This window comes from Protomyctophum parallelum (assembly GCF_964188405.1).
Source record: "Protomyctophum parallelum genome assembly, chromosome: 2".
NCBI classification, from domain to species: Eukaryota; Metazoa; Chordata; class Actinopteri; order Myctophiformes; family Myctophidae; genus Protomyctophum; species Protomyctophum parallelum.
The window spans coordinates 60,464,491-60,480,975 of NC_139699.1; positions in this window are offsets into that span (position 1 = coordinate 60,464,491).

The following is a 16,485-nucleotide window of genomic DNA, read 5'->3' on the forward strand; positions in this document are numbered from 1 at the left end:
AAACCACAAGTGTTGGACAGTGTACATGGCCAGATGGGACATCAAGGCATCGAACGCACACAGAATCTATTGAGGCAGAGATGTTTTTGGGTGGGCATGTATGATGACGTTGAACAGTGGGTCAAGAAGTGTCAGCGGTGTATCATGACCAAAATGCCTCAGCCAAGGATACAGGCTCCCATTAAGCCATTTCTAGCGACAAGACCTTTGGAAGTTGTTGCAGTCGACTACACTGTCCTTGAACCCGCTTCAGATGGGCGTGAAAATGTGTTAGTAGTCACGGACGTGTTTACTAAGTTCACGCAGGCTTTCCCCACTCGTGATCAGAAGGCTGACACTACCGCCAAAGTCCTGCTCAAAGAATGGTTTATGAAGTTTGGATGTCCGGAAAGACTCCACAGTGACCAAGGAAAAAACTTTGAAAGTCAAGTAGTTGCAGAACTGTGTAAGCTTTATGGAGTGAAGAAAACCCGCACAAGTCCATACCACCCTCAGGGCAATCCACAATGCGAGAGGTTCAACAGGACTCTGCATGATCTCTTACGCACACTGCCCCCCGAGAAGAAGCGCCGCTGGCCTGAACACCTGCCGGAATTGGTCTATGCCTATAATGTGACGCCTCATGCCAGTACGGGATACTCCCCCTATTTCCTTCTTTATGGGGTCAACCCCCACCTACCTGTTGATGCGCTGCTGGGCAGTGAGCAAATGGTGGAGAAGAAAAGTGACTGGCTCGTAGTCCATCAAGAACGACTAAATGAAGCGCATACTAGAGCAAAAGAATATGCAGAACAAAAGGCAGCAGAACGAGTTTCACACCAAGAGAGCAAAGTGTTCTGTCCCCCTGTCAGCATTGGTCAGCTAGTTTACCTGAGGCACCGGCCCTCGGGAAGAAACAAGATACAGGATGCTTGGGGTCCTACCGTGTACAGGGTTGTAGAGGTGCAGGGCACTACACATGCAGTTGAACCAGTGGGAGGGGGCCCCGTCAAGAGAGTTCACAGGGTTAATTTGAGGGCATGTGCAAGTCCGGTACCAACCCCTATAGTGGTTAGAAGTGAGCCTCCTCTCAACACTCCAATGCCCTTGCTCTCTGAGTCTTGCCCAGAGGACTCAGACCCGGGGTTTGTAGTGCTTGCTGAAACATCATTCCCTGCAGTGACTCAGGAGGTCAGCACTGAATCACTTACAACCACTTTTAGTGATGTGTCACAAGGCAGTCGGGCCGAAATTGAAGCTGAGCCTGCTGCTGACTCAGTGGTTGAACCTGATGTGGATGTGTCTGTCAGTGAACCTGTGGTAGATGTACAGACTCCCGCTCCTCGCAGGAGTTGCAGAGAACATGCAGGGGTGCATCGTAATCCTTTCCATGAGCCGAGATCAATCTGTAACTCTATTTCCTTACACCCAGAGGTGTTTCTCACAGGGGATCACCAACATGGGTGTATACCTTTTCAGAGAGGCTGTTAAAGGAGAAATGTGTGCTAGTCACCGGGACGTTGACTATTTAGCAGGGGAGAATGTAGCCCAGTGGCATATATGCCTGTAGTTCTATGTAAATCCACCAGGTGACACTGTCACTTTAAGAGTGCCATGTTCTGGGGGTCAAGGGTTACACTGAAAAACGTCTTGAATAATAAGAAGCAACCTGTATTTGTGGGGATTCTTTGAGAAGATCTTGATGGTAAAAATGCAATACTTGCATTGTATATTTTCAGATACAAATGTAAACACATTCTTGATGCAGTATAGTATGAGTGTATTTCCAGATGATTAAGAATACATGTTGTTGATGGTTGCAGATTGTAAACAAGAGGTGAAAGCTGAACTAGCTATTATATCAACTTGGTTGATATGAGTTTTTGTGTCTTTGTACTGTAAGTACTGCTTCTTTGTATTTCTATTTCTACATTAAGTAAATTGTAAGGTTCATCTCTTTATAGAGGTTACTATAATGTTGTGAATGTAATGTGTTTCTCAGTGGAAAAGGGTGAAGCTTGGGAGACCATTGTTTGCTCAGTGTGTGAGTTGGCCATTCCTCATACACTGTTTGTGGTGAGTTTTAGGTTTAACTCACAATTAATGTCATTTTATTTGTTTCATTGAAATGGAATATCTCATTTCATTGTGGTATCTTTCCTATTTGTTTTATTCTAGATAGTGCCACTACCGTATTTTGTTTAGATTTATTTTATGTTACAGGCTTGCATGCCATATTTGCCAAACTGTGGCATTCTTTACACCAACCAACACCAACTTCTTGGGAAATAAAGAACCCCAATATATGTCTGTGTCCTGTGCCCTATTTGCCAGGTTACATAATAACACAAACCTGGGCAGGCTGGCTTTCATCGTTGTCTGAAGCGTTGGCCAGGATCGGTCTCTTATTTGTGGAGCTCGTTGGCAAGGGGAGACGAGAGACGAACTTGGGCGGATCTGCGTTCTGTTGTATATTATACACAAAGATTTAAGTTAAATCTTAGAGCAAAGAACCACAGAGAAAAGTTACCGTGTCGGATAAATTTAACACCAAAGGTGACCCACCTCCATTGTGTTAGTTTGCTCTCCTATGCCTATCTCGGGGTTGATGTTCTTCCTAACAGAGAAGGCGATTGTTAACTCACTGCACAGTATACACTTTACACTATACGGTACATCAGTAGGCTATTTAGAAACAAACTAACATTTTCATCGTCAACATGAGACAGAAATCAGTACCGTGATTGCCCGTTGTGAATAATGTGTAGATTAATAATAAAATAAAAATAGTTTTCATACCGTGTTTGCTTCAGCTTACTGAAAGTGTCACTATAGCTTCAGTTCAGTGGCTACATTGGCTGCAGCCGTTTGAAATTGAATTCTAAACTGTTGTTTGGTAACCTCGCCTCGCCAGACTTTATCTGCTACGCTGATTGGAATTGAATTGAATTGATTGGTTGGGGGAAATAACTGCACACGCCCCGCCTCCGTGGTCGTGCGCATGCATGTGTATTCGAATCAGTGTTGATGCCCGATCTTGGGCTTAATTGTTTCCTAATATATTGTTAAACCAGTGTTTCATTTTCAAGTCAAGGACTCCAAAATGTAGGCTATATATTTGTCTGCGGGCCGACCCCCATCTGAAAACATTTTATGCCAGGGACACCATACAACATTTGTGTTATTAAAATGATTAGAATTAAGTCAATATGGACCAGAGCTAGCCCTTGCCCAGTGCTTACAGCCTGTAAGCACTTAAAAGTGGTAACATTTCAGCAGCGATACTTGAAGAGTCAAGGAGATGACTGGTCTGTCTCCACTGAATGATGGGCTGTGTGAGGCACTCTGCTGCCCTCTTCTGGAAAAACCTATATTTGTTGAATCAAAACAGGAGTTTTTTTTTTTTTTTTTTTTTCTATAGCCTACATCCCTAGATCAGGTGTTGATATGACAGATAGACGGTAGACATCAAAACATACACGCCATTGACAATGAATCACCTTTTTTCTATTTTGAAAATTACTCTTTCTGTACTATACCTCAAATCTGTGAAAATTGTATATTTAGTCCGTATCAGCTATACATTTGGAATAAATTAATGAATGACTGAGTTTGAACTGACTCCACATTATGGAATATTTCTTACAAAAAAATGGCAAAGTAAGGTGACCTATATTTTGAGGGTCAAGGACCGCAGTGAAAGTATTCTTAAATATGCCCGTGCGTGGCATGCTGGTGTGCAAATCAGTGCCAGTGCTACAATATAAATCACATTTTTACCAAGTACCAATACCAATATTGCATAACTTTACAAATAAGGTATCTAGAAGACAGATGCTACATTTAAGCAAGCTGTAGCCTATAGCAGTGGTTTTCTTATTATTTTTCCTGGGAAATGTTATCCCACGATTTTGAAACCCATTTTTTCACCCAGTTTCATTATCTAATGTAATCCTGCTCTGCACTCCCTCTGCCAACCCCTATATATAGCAGTGGTTTAGGTTTTCAATCCTTTTCGAATCATAATTAATTTGGCATTTGAGCCACCGACCACAGTTTGATGAGATTTAGCCTCTCAGACCCTAAATTCATCTATGGACCTCGCTGAACCGTCTGCGCTGTGGCGTGGGACACTTCAAGTCATCTATGAAGAAGTGGGGCCTATCGGACAGTGCAGCATGCGAGTGTGGTGAGCCTGAACAGACTGCCGAGCACATCATCACAGGCTGCCCCCTATACAGCCCGCCCTCAGAAGCTGGCCTTTTTTACTTAGGACCAGAGCAGGAGGGACGAGGGCATGGCTGCATGACACCATCTTATGATACACGAAAGAAGAAGAAGACCCTAAATTAAGAATGTTTTGTTGTCGTCAGATTGGATTTTGTCCACAATTCCATGCTGTATTGATGTTGGTAGGCAGGGGCGCTGGTATTTATACCAGGGGGGGCTGAAGGGTGGGAGGGAAATCGAAAAACTTCAGGTCTTATTGGGGTATAATTGGCCTAATAATGACTTATTTAGGACCTAGTTAAGCAAGTTAATCATAACAGTATGTGACTCTTATTGTGTTGTTGTTTGGGTTAGATTTCTTTAAACCTGGTGCAGGTGAAAGTAAAACTACAATAGGTTTTTGCTGTCTCGTCATGTTGTGTCTATCTGTCAACTCACTCGCTGTGCATTCTGCATTCAGCACGTTTTGATAGACATGTCAAAAAATTCTCCTCTCCACCAGCATTGATTGATTGATTGAAATATTTATTAACAGTTTGTAGAATTTACAGTACATTTTAAGCACAAACTCAATACAAAGACTGTTAACTGTGAGAGGACGACCCGATGAAGCATTACACTTGTTTACAACAGGGTCCACATTGTTCAATTCATCAAAACATTTAGAGACATACAAATAGACATTTCTATGTAGCTAAAGAACAGAACAGGAATTCATCATATAGGAAGCAAAAAAGGGAAAAGATACATTATACAGTGAGGGGAAATGGGGGTGGGGGGGGGGGGGGATTCAGATTTTACAGAGGCCAGTTTCGAATTGCAGCCATCCGTAGGTGCCCTTTGAGAGCGGTTTTGAAGGAGTCAAGGGATTCACATGTCTTAATGACTGTTGGTAGGGCGTTCCACATTTTGGTGGCATAGGAGCGAAAATAATTTAGTCCCTTGTTTGTGCCGAATCTGGGTTGTACATGGTTTGTTGCACTCCCTCTGGTGTTGTGGGTGTGGACTTCGTTTACATTAAGGAAGTATTTAGACAGGTACATGGGTATCTTGGTGGTGTATCGAATCTTGTGGACCAGACCCATTGCAAGATGCTGTACTCTGTCGTCGACCCTAAGCCATCCCAGCCTGTCAAAGTGGGCAGGGGTGAGGTGGGTTCGGGGGGTGAGGCCAAGTAGGAGCCTGACCAGTTTGTTTTCGGAGGTCTGGAGCCTTGTTTTAAGGGCCTTTGAGGTGCTGTGGTACCAAGAGGTGGATGCATAGTCAAAGAAACCTTGTACGAGGGCTCCTGTTAAGGTCTTCAAGGTGTTTTTGCTGACCAGTGAGGAGATCCTGTAAAGGAATCTTGTTCTTTGATTGACTTTTTTGATTACGTTGGTGGCCATTTTATCACCGGAAAGATTGGCCTCCAGGATGGAACCTAGGTAGGTAATTTGATCTTTTCGTGTGATAATATTGTCACCCACTCTAACCAAGAAGCCATCTGCCTTGCTGAGATTACTATTTGATCCGAAGAGGATGGATTCAGTTTTTCCCAGGTGTAAGGATAGTTTGTTATCAGCGAGCCAGGTGCAGATTCTACCGAGTTCAGAGCTGAGGGTCTTTTCAACCTGCAGTTTGTTCCTGTCCGAGACCAGCAGTGCTGAGTGTCAAGTGACAAGCTGATGTCATGTCGTTAACATATATTAGGAACAGTAAAGGCCCTAGTATGCTTCCTTGTGGGACGCCACAGCTCACTGGGAGGGGAGGGGACAGTGTTCCGTTCACCTCCACCATCTGTTCTCTCCCCTCCAGGTAGGATTGCATCCAGCTCACTGATGTGCTATCAAAACCAATAGCTTTAAGCTTGTTAACCAGTATGGAGTGGTTCACGGTGTCAAAAGCCTTTTGGAGGTCCAGCATGACCATGCCGCAGTATTTTCCAGCGTCCACCTCGTGTTTGATGTGGTCGCTCAAATAGAGGAGGCATGTGTCAGTGGAGTGGGATGTTCTGAAACCAGATTGGAACTCGTACAGCAATTTATTAGTGGCAAGATACTTTTCAACCTGTTCATAAACTATTTTTTCCATCACTTTCGAGATGGAGCTTAGAATAGAAATAGGGCGGTAGTTGCCGGGTTCTAATTTACTCCCTTTTTTGTACAGGGGGGTTACTTTGGCCAGTTTAAAATCTTGGGGGACCTGTCCCTGTTTGATGGAGAGGTTTACTATGTGGGTGATGACGGGAGCAATGGAAATGGCTGAGTCTCTGAGAAATTTGGAGGGAATATTGTCATGGCCAGTGGCCTTGTGGGGTTGGAGGGCACTCAGTTTTTTAAGTACCTCCTCAGTTAATACCATTGCCATTTTAAAATCATCTTTACAAACACCTAGGTTTTTGTAGAAGGCTTTGATGTGCTCTGGACATTGTCACATGATTATACACCTTACCCACTTCGTACCCACCGTGCACAGAAAATGAAGCGCATGTAGTAATGACAGGAAACATTCTTCTCTCAACATTACCAGTGGGCGAGCTGGGTGAAGGGCAAAAATGCTCGTCTGACGCTCGCCTTGGGAAAATGTCCTTCCATCACCTTACCTCCTGTGATGGAGCGAAATGTTCCCGATGCCTCCAGACCGAACTGATACGTCGGCTTCTCCCCAGCTTCATGTCCACCTTCATGTCCACAGACTTCACATCAGCGTTTCACTCAGTTCCTTCCATCATTGGTCTTTCCCTTTTCTGGAGTTCAGCCTCTACCTGTAAAATGACACACACACACAACGAGATGATTATAAGATCACGCAGTGACATTACAAAGAGCCCGGGAAAAGACAAACAAATATGCTACTGAAAACAATACAGTTAAGTGGACATTGTCACATGATTATACACCTTACCCACTTCGTACCTACCGTGCACAGAAAATGAAGCGCATGTAGTAATGACACGAAACATTCTTCTCTCAACATTACCAGTGGGTGAGCTGCGTGAAGGGCAAAAATGCTCGTCTGACGCTCGCCTTGGGAAAATGTCCTTCCATCACCTTACCTCCTGTGATGGAGCGAAATGTTCCCGATGCCTCCAGACCGAACTGATACCTCGGCTTCTCCCCAGCTTCATGTCCACCTTCATGTCCACAGACTTCACATCAGCGTTTCACTCAGTTCCTTCCATCATTCGTCTTCCCCTTTTTTTGAGTTCAGCCTCTACCTGTAAAATGACACACACACAACGAGATGATTATAAGTTCACGCAGTGACATTACAAAGAGCCCGGGAAAAGTCAAACAAATATGCTACTGAAAACAATACAGTTAAGTGGACATTGTCACATGATTATACACCTTACCCACTTCATACCTACCGTGCACAGAAAATGAAGCGCATGTAGTAATGACAGGAAACATTCTTCTCTCAACATTACCAGTGGGCGAGCTGGGGGAAGGGCAACAATGCTCGTCTGACGCTCGCCTTGGGAAAATGTCCTTCCATCACCTCACCTCCTCTGATGGAGCGAAATGTTCCCGATGCCTCCAGACCGAACTGATACCTCGGCTTCTCCCCAGCTTCATGTCCACCTTCATGTCCACAGACTTCACATCAGCGTTTCACTCAGTTCCTTCCATCATTCGTCTTCCCCTTTTTTGGAGTTCAGCCTCTACCTGTAAAATGACACACACACAACGAGATGATTATAAGTTCACGCAGTGACATTACAAAGAGCCCGGGAAAAGACAAACAAATATGCTACTGAAAACATTACAGTTAAGTGGACATTGTCACATGATTATACACCTTACCCACTTCATACCTACCGTGCACAGAAAATGAAGCGCATGTAGTAATGACAGGAAACATTCTTCTCTCAACATTACCAGTGGGCGAGCTGGGGGAAGGGCAACAATGCTCGTCTGACGCTCGCCTTGGGAAAATGTCCTTCCATCACCTCACCTCCTCTGATGGAGCGAAATGTTCCCGATGCCTCCAGACCGAACTGATACCTCGGCTTCTCCCCAGCTTCATGTCCACCTTCATGTCCACAGACTTCACATCAGCGTTTCACTCAGTTCCTTCCATCATTCGTCTTCCCCTTTTTTGGAGTTCAGCCTCTATCTGTAAAATGACACACACACAACGAGATGATTATAAGTTCACGCAGTGACATTACAAAGAGCCCGGGTAAAGACAAACAAATATGCTACTGAAAACAATACAGTTAAGTGGACATTGTCACATGATTATACACCTTACCCACTTCGTACCTACCGTGCACAGAAAATGAAGCGCATGTAGTAATGACACGAAACATTCTTCTCTCAACATTACCAGTGGGTGAGCTGCGTGAAGGGCAAAAATGCTCGTCTGACGCTCGCCTTGGGAAAATGTCCTTCCATCACCTTACCTCCTGTGATGGAGCGAAATGTTCCCGATGCCTCCAGACCGAACTGATACCTCGGCTTCTCCCCAGCTTCATGTCCACCTTCATGTCCACAGACTTCACATCAGCGTTTCACTCAGTTCCTTCCATCATTCGTCTTCCCCTTTTTTTGAGTTCAGCCTCTACCTGTAAAATGACACACACACACAATGAGATGATTATAAGTTCACGCAGTGACATTACAAAGAGCCCGGGAAAAGTCAAACAAATATGCTACTGAAAACAATACAGTTAAGTGGACATTGTCACATGATTATACACCTTACCCACTTCATACCTACCGTGCACAGAAAATGAAGCGCATGTAGTAATGACAGGAAACATTCTTCTCTCAACATTACCAGTGGGCGAGCTGGGGGAAGGGCAACAATGCTCGTCTGACGCTCGCCTTGGGAAAATGTCCTTCCATCACCTCACCTCCTCTGATGGAGCGAAATGTTCCCGATGCCTCCAGACCGAACTGATACCTCGGCTTCTCCCCAGCTTCATGTCCACCTTCATGTCCACAGACTTCACATCAGCGTTTCACTCAGTTCCTTCCATCATTCGTCTTCCCCTTTTTTGGAGTTCAGCCTCTACCTGTAAAATGACACACACACAACGAGATGATTATAAGTTCACGCAGTGACATTACAAAGAGCCCGGGAAAAGACAAACAAATATGCTACTGAAAACATTACAGTTAAGTGGACATTGTCACATGATTATACACCTTACCCACTTCATACCTACCGTGCACAGAAAATGAAGCGCATGTAGTAATGACAGGAAACATTCTTCTCTCAACATTACCAGTGGGCGAGCTGGGGGAAGGGCAACAATGCTCGTCTGACGCTCGCCTTGGGAAAATGTCCTTCCATCACCTCACCTCCTCTGATGGAGCGAAATGTTCCCGATGCCTCCAGACCGAACTGATACCTCGGCTTCTCCCCAGCTTCATGTCCACCTTCATGTCCACAGACTTCACATCAGCGTTTCACTCAGTTCCTTCCATCATTCGTCTTCCCCTTTTTTGGAGTTCAGCCTCTACCTGTAAAATGACACACACACAACGAGATGATTATAAGTTCACGCAGTGACATTACAAAGAGCCCGGGTAAAGACAAACAAATATGCTACTGAAAACAATACAGTTAAGTGGACATTGTCACATGATTATACACCTTACCCACTTCATACCTACCGTGCACAGAAAATGAAGCGCATGTAGTAATGACAGGAAACATTCTTCTCTCAACATTACCAGTGGGCGAGCTGGGGGAAGGGCAAAAATGCTCGTCTGACGCTCACCTTGGGAAAATGTCCTTCCATCACCTCACCTCCTCTGATGGAGCGAAATGTTCCCGATGCCTCCAGACCGAACTGATACCTCGGCTTCTCCCCAGCTTCATGTCCACCTTCATGTCCACAGACTTCACATCAGCGTTTCACTCAGTTCCTTCCATCATTCGTCTTCCCCTTTTTTGGAGTTCAGCCTCTACCTGTAAAATGACACACACACAACGAGATGATTATAAGTTCACGCAGTGACATTACAAAGAGCCCGGGAAAAGACAAACAAATATGCTACTGAAAACAATACAGTTAAGTGGACATTGTCACATGATTATACACCTTACCCACTTCATACCTACCGTGCACAGAAAATGAAGCGCATGTAGTAATGACAGGAAACATTCTTCTCTCAACATTACCAGTGGGCGAGCTGGGGGAAGGGCAAAAATGCTCGTCTGACGCTCGCCTTGGGAAAATGTCCTTCCATCACCTCACCTCCTCTGATGGAGCGAAATGTTCCCGATGCCTCCAGACCGAACTGATACCTCGGCTTCTCCCCAGCTTCATGTCCACCTTCATGTCCACATACTTCACATCAGCGTTTCACTCAGTTCCTTCCATCATTCGTCTTCCCCTTTTTTGGAGTTCAGCCTCTACCTGTAAAATGACACACACACAACGAGATGATTATAAGTTCACGCAGTGACATTACAAAGAGCCCGGGAAAAGACAAACAAATATGCTACTGAAAACAATACAGTTAAGTGGACATTGTCACATGATTATACACCTTACCCACTTCATACCTACCGTGCACAGAAAATGAAGCGCATGTAGTAATGACAGGAAACATTCTTCACTCAACATTACCAGTGGGCGAGCTGGGGGAAGGGCAAAAATGCTCGTCTGACGCTCGCCTTGGGAAAATGTCCTTCCATCACCTCACCTCCTCTGATGGAGCGAAATGTTCCCGATGCCTCCAGACCGAACTGATACCTCGGCTTCTCCCCAGCTTCATGTCCACCTTCATGTCCACAGACTTCACATCAGCGTTTCACTCAGTTCCTTCCATCATTCGTCTTCCCCTTTTTTGGAGTTCAGCCTCTACCTGTAAAATGACACACACACAACGAGATGATTATAAGTTCACGCAGTGACATTACAAAGAGCCCGGGAAAAGACAAACAAATATGCTACTGAAAACAATACAGTTAAGTGGACATTGTCACATGATTATACACCTTACCCACTTCATACCTACCGTGCACAGAAAATGAAGCGCATGTAGTAATGACAGGAAACATTCTTCTCTCAACATTACCAGTGGGCGAGCTGGGGAAAGGGCAAAAATGCTCGTCTGACGCTCGCCTTGGGAAAATGTCCTTCCATCACCTCACCTCCTCTGATGGAGCGAAATGTTCCCGATGCCTCCAGACCGAACTGATACCTCGGCTTCTCCCCAGCTTCATGTCCACCTTCATGTCCACAGACTTCACATCAGCGTTTCACTCAGTTCCTTCCATCATTCGTCTTCCCCTTTTTTGGAGTTCAGCCTCTACCTGTAAAATGACACACACAACGAGATGATTATAAGATCACGCAGTGACATTACAAAGAGCCCGGGAAAAGACAAACAAATATGCTACTGAAAACAATACAGTTAAGTGGACATTGTCACATGATTATACACCTTACCCACTTCATACCTACCGTGCACAGAAAATGAAGCGCATGTAGTAATGACAGGAAACATTCTTCTCTCAACATTACCAGTGGGCGAGCTGGGGGAAGGGCAAAAATGCTCGTCTGACGCTCGCCTTGGGAAAATGTCCTTCCATCACCTCACCTCCTCTGATGGAGCGAAATGTTCCCGATGCCTCCAGACCGAACTGATACCTCGGCTTCTCCCCAGCTTCATGTCCACCTTCATGTCCACAGACTTCACATCAGCGTTTCACTCGGTTCCTTCCATCATTCGTCTTCCCCTTTTTTGGAGTTCAGCCTCTACCTGTAAAATGACACACACACAACGAGATGATTATAAGTTCACGCAGTGACATTACAAAGAGCCCAGGAAAAGACAAACAAATATGCTACTGAAAACAATACAGTTAAGTGGACATTGTCACATGATTATACACCTTACCCACTTCATACCTACAGTGCACAGAAAATGAAGCGCATGTAGTAATGACAGGAAACATTCTTCTCTCAACATTACCAGTGGGCGAGCTGGGGGAAGGGCAAAAATGCTCGTCTGACGCTCGCCTTGGGAAAATGTCCTTCCATCACCTCACCTCCTCTGATGGAGCGAAATGTTCCCGATGCCTCCAGACCGAACTGATACCTCGGCTTCTCCCCAGCTTCATGTCCACCTTCATGTCCACAGACTTCACATCAGCGTTTCACTCAGTTCCTTCCATCATTCGTCTTCCCCTTTTTTGGAGTTCAGCCTCTACCTGTAAAATGACACACACACAACGAGATGATTATAAGTTCACGCAGTGACATTACAAAGAGCCCGGGAAAAGTCAAACAAATATGCTACTGAAAACAATACAGTTAAGTGGACATTGTCACATGATTATACACCTTACCCACTTCATACCTACCGTGCACAGAAAATGAAGCGCATGTAGTAATGACAGGAAACATTCTTCTCTCAACATTACCAGTGGACGGGCTGGGGGAAGGGCAAAAATGCTCGTCTGACGCTCGCCTTGGGAAAATGTCCTTCCATCACCTCACCTCCTCTGATGGAGCGAAATGTTCTCGATGCCTCCAGACCGAACTGATACCTCGGCTTCTCCCCAGCTTCATGTCCACCTTCATGTCCACAAACTTCACATCAGCGTTTCACTCAGTTCCTTCCATCATTCGTCTTCCCCTTTTTTGGAGTTCAGCCTCTACCTGTAAAATGACACACACACAACGAGATGATTATAAGTTCACGCAGTGACATTACAAAGAGCCCGGGAAAAGACAAACAAATATGCTACTGAAAACAATACAGTTAAGTGGACATTGTCACATGATTATACACCTTACCCACTTCATACCTACCGTGCACAGAAAATGAAGCGCATGTAGTAATGACAGGAAACATTCTTCTCTCAACATTACCAGTGGGCGAGCTGGGGGAAGGGCAAAAATGCTCGTCTGACACTCGCCTTGGGAAAATGTCCTTCCATCACCTCACCTCCTCTGATGGAGCGAAATGTTCCCGATGCCTCCAGACCGAACTGATACCTTGGCTTCTCCCCAGCTTCATGTCCACCTTCATGTCCACAGACTTCACATCAGCGTTTCACTCAGTTCCTTCCATCATTCGTCTTCCCCTTTTTTGGAGTTCAGCCTCTACCTGTAAAATGACACACACACAACGAGATGATTATAAGATCACGCAGTGACATTACAAAGAGCCCGGGAAAAGACAAACAAATATGCTACTGAAAACAATACAGTTAAGTGGACATTGTCACATGATTATACACCTTACCCACTTCGTACCTACCGTGCACAGAAAATGAAGCGCATGTAGTAATGACAGGAAACATTCTTCTCTCAACATTACCAGTGGGCGAGCTGGGGGAAGGGCAAAAATGCTCGTCTGACGCTCGCCTTGGGAAAATGTCCTTCCATCACCTCACCTCCTCTGATGGAGCAAAATGTTCCCGATGCCTCCAGACCGAACTGATACCTCGGCTTCTCCCCAGCTTCATGTCCACCTTCATGTCCACAGACTTCACATCAGCGTTTCACTCAGTTCCTTCCATCATTCGTCTTCCCCTTTTTTGGAGTTCAGCCTCTACCTGTAAAATGACACACACACAACGAGATGATTATAAGTTCACGCAGTGACATTACAAAGAGCCCGGGAAAAGACAAACAAATATGCTACTGAAAACAATACAGTTAAGTGGACATTGTCACATGATTATACACCTTACCCACTTCATACCTACCGTGCACAGAAAATGAAGCGCATGTAGTAATGACAGGAAACATTCTTCTCTCAACATTACCAGTGGGCGAGCTGGGGGAAGGGCAACAATGCTCGTCTGACGCTCGCCTTGGGAAAATGTCCTTCCATCACCTCACCTCCTCTGATGGAGCGAAATGTTCCCGATGCCTCCAGACCGAACTGATACCTCGGCTTCTCCCCAGCTTCATGTCCACCTTCATGTCCACAGACTTCACATCAGCGTTTCACTCAGTTCCTTCCATCATTCGTCTTCCCCTTTTTTGGAGTTCAGCCTCTACCTGTAAAATGACACACACACAACGAGATGATTATAAGTTCACGCAGTGACATTACAAAGAGCCCGGGAAAAGACAAACAAATATGCTACTGAAAACAATACAGTTAAGTGGACATTGTCACATGATTATACACCTTACCCAATTCATACCTACCGTGCACAGAAAATGAAGCGCATGTAGTAATGACAGGAAACATTCTTCTCTCAACATTACCAGTGGGCGAGCTGGGGGAAGGGCAAAAATGCTCGTCTGACGCTCGCCTTGGGAAAATGTCCTTCCATCACCTCACCTCCTCTGATGGAGCGAAATGTTCCCGATGCCTCCAGACCGAACTGATACCTCGGCTTCTCCCCAGCTTCATGTCCACCTTCATGTCCACAAACTTCACATCAGCGTTTCACTCAGTTCCTTCCATCATTCGTCTTCCCCTTTTTTGGAGTTCAGCCTCTACCTGTAAAATGACACACACACAACGAGATGATTATAAGTTCACGCAGTGACATTACAAAGAGCCCGGGAAAAGACAAACAAATATGCTACTGAAAACAATACAGTTAAGTGGACATTGTCACATGATTATACACCTTACCCACTTCATACCTACCGTGCACAGAAAATGAAGCGCATGTAGTAATGACAGGAAACATTCTTCTCTCAACATTACCAGTGGGCGAGCTGGGGGAAGGGCAACAATGCTCGTCTGACGCTCGCCTTGGGAAAATGTCCTTCCATCACCTCACCTCCTCTGATGGAGCGAAATGTTCCCGATGCCTCCAGACCGAACTGATACCTCGGCTTCTCCCCAGCTTCATGTCCACCTTCATGTCCACAGACTTCACATCAGCGTTTCACTCAGTTCCTTCCATCATTCGTCTTCCCCTTTTTTGGAGTTCAGCCTCTACCTGTAAAATGACACACACACAACGAGATGATTATAAGTTCACGCAGTGACATTACAAAGAGCCCGGGAAAAGACAAACAAATATGCTACTGAAAACAATACAGTTAAGTGGACATTGTCACATGATTATACACCTTACCCAATTCATACCTACCGTGCACAGAAAATGAAGCGCATGTAGTAATGACAGGAAACATTCTTCTCTCAACATTACCAGTGGGCGAGCTGGGGGAAGGGCAAAAATGCTCGTCTGACGCTCGCCTTGGGAAAATGTCCTTCCATCACCTCACCTCCTCTGATGGAGCGAAATGTTCCCGATGCCTCCAGACCGAACTGATACCTCGGCTTCTCCCCAGCTTCATGTCCACCTTCATGTCCACAAACTTCACATCAGCGTTTCACTCAGTTCCTTCCATCATTCGTCTTCCCCTTTTTTGGAGTTCAGCCTCTACCTGTAAAATGACACACACACAACGAGATGATTATAAGTTCACGCAGTGACATTACAAAGAGCCCGGGAAAAGACAAACAAATATGCTACTGAAAACAATACAGTTAAGTGGACATTGTCACATGATTATACACCTTACCCACTTCATACCTACCGTGCACAGAAAATGAAGCGCATGTAGTAATGACAGGAAACATTCTTCTCTCAACATTACCAGTGGGCGAGCTGGGGGAAGGGCAAAAATGCTCGTCTGACACTCGCCTTGGGAAAATGTCCTTCCATCACCTCACCTCCTCTGATGGAGCGAAATGTTCCCGATGCCTCCAGACCGAACTGATACCTTGGCTTCTCCCCAGCTTCATGTCCACCTTCATGTCCACAGACTTCACATCAGCGTTTCACTCAGTTCCTTCCATCATTCGTCTTCCTCTTTTTTGGAGTTCAGCCTCTACCTGTAAAATGACACACACACAACGAGATGATTATAAGATCACGCAGTGACATTACAAAGAGCCCGGGAAAAGACAAACAAATATGCTACTGAAAACAATACAGTTAAGTGGACATTGTCACATGATTATACACCTTACCCACTTCGTACCTACCGTGCACAGAAAATGAAGCGCATGTAGTAATGACAGGAAACATTCTTCTCTCAACATTACCAGTGGGCGAGCTGGGGGAAGGGCAAAAATGCTCGTCTGACGCTCGCCTTGGGAAAATGTCCTTCCATCACCTCACCTCCTCTGATGGAGCGAAATGTTCCCGATGCCTCCAGACCGAACTGATACCTCGGCTTCTCCCCAGCTTCATGTCCACCTTCATGTCCACAGACTTCACATCAGCGTTTCACTCAGTTCCTTCCATCATTCGTCTTCCCCTTTTTTGGAGTTCAGCCTCTACCTGTAAAATGACACACACACAACGAGATGATTATAAGTTCACGCAGTGACATTACAAAGA